This window comes from Carlito syrichta, unplaced genomic scaffold (genome assembly GCF_000164805.1).
Source record: "Carlito syrichta isolate Samal-C Ts95f unplaced genomic scaffold, Tarsius_syrichta-2.0.1 Scaffold309285, whole genome shotgun sequence".
Lineage (NCBI taxonomy): Eukaryota > Metazoa > Chordata > Mammalia > Primates > Tarsiidae > Carlito > Carlito syrichta.
Genome location: NW_007253381.1, coordinates 659,142 through 664,638, shown reverse-complemented (window position 1 = coordinate 664,638; position 5,497 = coordinate 659,142).

Below are 5,497 nucleotides of genomic sequence, written 5' to 3'. Positions count from 1 at the left end.
GCGCCGCTGGTCGAACGCCCCCGGCCATTGGCCGGAGGGGCTGCCCATCATCCCGCGACTCCACCTCTCGAACCGGCTCGGGGAAAGTGGTTTCCTCCTGCTGAGCGGCGGGCGCAGCCACCAGGCGCTCCGGCTGGAAACTCGGGCCACCGAGGAACGGTTCCGAAGGGTTTGGCTCCCAGAGCTGTCCAGGGGTTCCTGGTGCTGAAATCCGTGCTCTTGGTGGCGATTTCCTCCGGGAGGTGACTCCGCTCCGAGCATCCTCGTGCCCGTCGGCTCAAGAAGCAGGTGCGACATATCTCTTTTGGCAGGAGAAGCAAGAGCCAGAGATCTATTATACATCGCGAAGACGACTTCTCATGACATGCATCGCACACTTGAAAATGGCTAAAAAATAGATTGTAAATATTCTCACCCCCCCCCAAAATGCGAAGTAATGCATATGTTAAAAATAAAAGTCTCGAGCCGGGCTCGGTGGCTCAGCCTGTCATCCCGCGCCTTTGGGAGGCTGAGGTGAGTGGATGGCCTGAGCCCGCGGGTTCGAGACCCGCCTGGGCAGCGAGACCTCATCTCTACAATACATCAAAAAATCAGCCGGACGTGGTAGCGCGTGCCTGTAATTCCGGCTCCTCGGAAGGCTGAGGCGGAAGGCTCGCCGGAGCCCAGCGGTTTGAGGCTGCGGTGGCCGGGAGCGGCCACTGCACTCCAGTCTGGGCGACAGAGTGAGACTCCGACTCAAAAAATAAATAAGTAAAAATAAAATCCTCTAAGCTGTTTTACTCAAACGTTCATATTTACTCATTATTTCTTTCTTCCACTCATTCATTGCCATCCATTCAACAGTCTTACAGATGCTGACACCTATGTGAAACACAGGGTATCTATCAGTGGATAAACCAAAGTCCCCTGCCATTAAACCTACAATCTAAAGGAGACAACAGACAATAAACACACATACAGAGACAGAATCACCAACTGTGATAAATACTCTGAAGGATACAAGCAGGGTGTGGTGAGAGATAATAATAGAGGGTGGGGACAGAGCTAATTAAAATAGGGAGGAGAAAGAGGGGTAATTTTAATACTTAGAAACATATCACATAGTACAATGCTAGATTTGCAGCTGACTAGTTCATATCAGTCTGCTTTGTTTCTCAACCAGACTGCAAGCACTTTAATAGCAAAGAGATTTAAACTACATCTGCAAGTTGCTATACATTTTTTAAATATATTATTGTGTCTGATGAGTTTTTGTAAAATTCTAAATTTTTGAGTTCTATTATTATACACTAATTTTGCATCTCACAGTGAAAATAGAGTCACCATTTCTTTTATTTTTATGTTTGTAGTTAGTTATTAAGAGTGTTGAACATATTGAATAGGGAAAAATATGCCAAAAAATACATAAAACTTGTAAACTTTGAGGAAAATGAGCTTAAATGCAGTTGCCATAATAAAACAAAATAATTTTATGACTTGCATTTGCAGTTGATGTTTTATGAAGAGATACAGGGATTCTGGCATGGCTTGACACTGTTTTTAAGATAGCATGCATAAAAAGGAAAAAAAGAACAAAGCTCAAGAAATAGCATAGCATGACCACTGTAATATGCAGCGGTTCTTTTCCTCTCCTGAGAATGAAGAAAAGCAAAATTGGGATCCACTGGGAAGAAAAACTGCTGCATACTATTCATTCATGAGTTTTCAGCTGTAATTAAGCATCTAATGCTCCAGATGGCTAAGTATTCAAAAATTAGTACATTTCAGCTTCACTGAAACAGTTTATCCTGAAGTATTCAAAATACTATCCAGTGGTGCTTAACAACTAAGCAAGGGAATCTTTCAAAACTCTGAAAGGTGTATTAGAAATGTGCCTAATGGAGATATTCACAGTTGGATCATGCTTTCTTACCATTTTCTTCTTTCTTTACTATTGACCTATATGGTAAAAAATTCTTTAAAATGAGATCTAGGTGTACTTGTCCTGCACAAGTACAGGACTACTTTAGTGTAGTAGGATGAGTTTCTGGCTCCACTTAATCATCCTTTCCTAAATCTCTACTCTTTGCCAGGTAACAATGTAGTCTTTTACACTTTAGAAGCAGAGTGTAGTATTTTTTCATTTTATTTTATTTTTGAATTTATTTTTGGAGGCAGGATCTTGCTCTGTCACCCAGGCTGGAGTGCGGAGGTACTGTCATTGCTCACTGCAGCCTAGAACTCCTGGGTTCAAGCAATCCTCCCACATCAGTCTCCCAAGTCACTGGTGCACCACACACCCAGAATTTTTTTTTTTTTTTAGAAACAGAGTCTTGCTGCTTTGCCTAGACTGGTCTCAAACTCCTGGTCTCAAGTGATTCTTCCACCTCAGCCTTCCAAAGCTCTGGGATTTCAGGCATGAAACACTTATGTTCAACATTCCTTGCCTCTTGACTTTGGATCTTACTATGTGATTTATTTTGGGCAATGACCTGTGGGCAGAAGTAATAGCTGCCAGGGCTAGACCTAGGCTATAAGAATCTCATGTATTTTTGCTTGCATGCTCATGCCTCTGCTATTGCCATGAAAAAGTTTTCTCACTGGATAGCTGATGCCCTTTTATTCTGTGCCCTAGAATGAATACACATGAAGCATAATTGAGCACAACCCATATCAAAAAGTCAAGTCCAGCTGACCTTCAGTTGACCTGCAGATACATTACTGGGAAGAAATGATTATGTTAAATCACTGAGTTTGGGCGTAGTTTGTTATGCAGCAATAGCTAACTGATACACTTTGTCTCTGTCCCATTCTCTGAGGTTGTTGGGGAAAGAAGCTGTAAGGAAAATAAATTGCAGGCCACTCAAAGAAAAAAATCAATAATTATTATTTTCAGCATTTTGATCTTATTCCCCTGAAAGATTTTAAACTTCTTTGACCTGAAAAAACTATTCATATTTGGCATATCAATAGTAGCCACTTAAAGTTCTGTTGAGTTGACTTTACTAAAAATTGTTTGGCACAAATATTAGTACAACAGCTTTTTTAGAAACAAATCCATAGGGTGAAATTTCTCTCTTCCCTTAAAATCCATTTCAGGATCAAACTTTGAGAGAGGGATATTTTAAAATATATCTGCCAAAGGAAAATTTGGTTGTGCATCAAAACACTGTGATTGTTTTGTCAAATGTTAACTCATCACGCTATATGAAAATATTCTATAGGACATTTTTTGTAAATGACTTCATTAAGTGTTTACATCAATATTGTAAATTAATGAGTAGATTCAGAAAATTTAAATGCCATGCTCAAGGTAACATAGCCAGTTAGTATTAGAATCTATACCAGGACCACCTGAATCCATTTTTTTTCCCAAAAGTAATACTATATCGCCTAAGAAACAAAATATTTAAAATGATTTCAAAATTTGCATATATATGTATGCTATATCCACTGAGCGTTTTTTACTGTGGCATCTCAATATTAATATGAAATTAACAGATACCTCTTTATGTTTTTTTGGAGAAAGGTAAGGTGCTTAGAGATATATACTGTCTTTTAAGTAATCAAAATGATGTGTTGAGTAACTGCTACTACATACTTTATTTGTGGCCTATCTATTTAAAGTCCACCTTCATTACCAAGTGCAAGCTTCGTAGGGTAGGGCTGTGTCTACCATATGCACTGTGATATTATTGTCCAGCACAGTCCTGGTGCAGATGAGAATTAGATGAGTATTTGTTGAACAAAAACAAAATGAGTGGGTTTTTTAAAGACTTCACTTAAATCTCTTCTTGTCTGCATACACGAAGTCTCTAACACCCCATAGATATGAAAATCCCATAGATATATAAAAGATTTTGGTTGCTCAGTTGACTATATCTCATCTTGATCCAGCATATTACTCAATTCTCTATCCAATTTAATTATTCGAATCTGATCATTCTCACTATCTCAGCCTACATTAAGAAAATATATTTAACAAAACTCTTGGGATCTGGTCCTCAAACTTATCAACCATCATTATGGCCTATAAAACCAATAAAGTTGTCTGGGAATCCACTGGAGAAGAAGTGAACAAGGGTGAAGAGCTAGTTTAAAAAAAAAAAGGAGGGGAGAGTAAAAAATCTGAATAGGTGAGTACGATTAATAGGCCATCTGCCTCTTTGGTTTAAGAAAAAAATCTAAGTTACACGTAGAATAAAAACGGAACTAGAGTATTATAACAGGAAAGAACATTAACTGTTGTTAGGAAGGTAAGGCAAAGGCAAAAATTGTTGACTAGGAAAGAACCTTGGTTGGGTAGTTAGGGCCTGTATGAGGGGTAAAGAGCAAAAGAGGGCTGGGATGTGAGCCCAACTTTCCCCACTGGATGTTGGGAAGAGTTGGCATGGGTGCAAGTTCTCAACAGAGGAGAAGTATTGGGCAGATGTTAATAAATGAGCTCTGTGGCACTTGCTCATTGGAGTATAAAAGAAAAAGGTAAACAGGAATCCAACCTTTTATTATCTTGTTGGTTTTAACCACTCATTTATTTTTTTTATGTATTTATCTTTTGAGTCGGAATCTCACTCCGTCGCCCAGACTGGAGCGCAGCGGCCGCTCCCGGCCACCGCAGCCTCGACGGGCCGGCCTCCGCCGATGCTTCCGCCGCAGCCGTCCGAGTAGCTGGAACCACAGGCACGCGCTCCCACGCCCGGCTAGTTTTTTGATTTATGGTAGAGATGAGGTCTCGCCAAATTGCCCAGGCAGGTCGCAAAGTAACCACTCATTTATTCTGCTGCTCTTCTCCCTCTAGAGCCGGGTCCATTCTCTGGCTACGCCTTGTCTTTTCTCTTTCTGTCTGCAGGCTTTTGCTACGTCTGTCTCACTCTGTCAAGATACCTCTCGCTCTCGCTCTCGTTCGCTGGCTCTCTCGCCCCTCACCTTCCTCCTCAATCTCTCGCTCACTCTCTGTCTTTTTCTTTTTGCGCCTCCTATTTGCATGGACCTCATATAATTAAGCCACTCCTATATAAACCTCATCCTTGATTTTCTGCATAAACCGCATGTGTGTGGTGGTCACTAAAAAGACTGGTAAGGAGGACCATCCCTGGATTAAGAGCGAAGGCTGAAGACAGTCCCTCCGGAAATAGGGATTCGTGAATTTGCCTGCTACTAAGATGGAGACCACAGCAGGTCTTCTCCGGGGAAGATAACATGGTAGATGGTTTTTGTGTGAAGGAGGCAAAGAGAAAGGGATGTTAGAATTATAGATTATGGAACCGGGCTCGGTGGCTCAGCCCGTAATCCCGCGCCTTTGGGAGGCTGAGGTGAGTGGATGGCCTGAGCCCGCGGGTTCGAGACCCGCCTGGGCAACGAGACCTCATCTCTACCATAAATCAAAAAATCAGCCGGGCGTGGTAGCGCGTGCCTGTAATTCAGGCTGCTTGGAAGGCTGAGGCGGAAGGATCGCCGGAGCCCAGCAGGTCGAGGCTGCGGTGGCCGGGAGCGGCCACTGCACTCCAGTCTGGGCGAC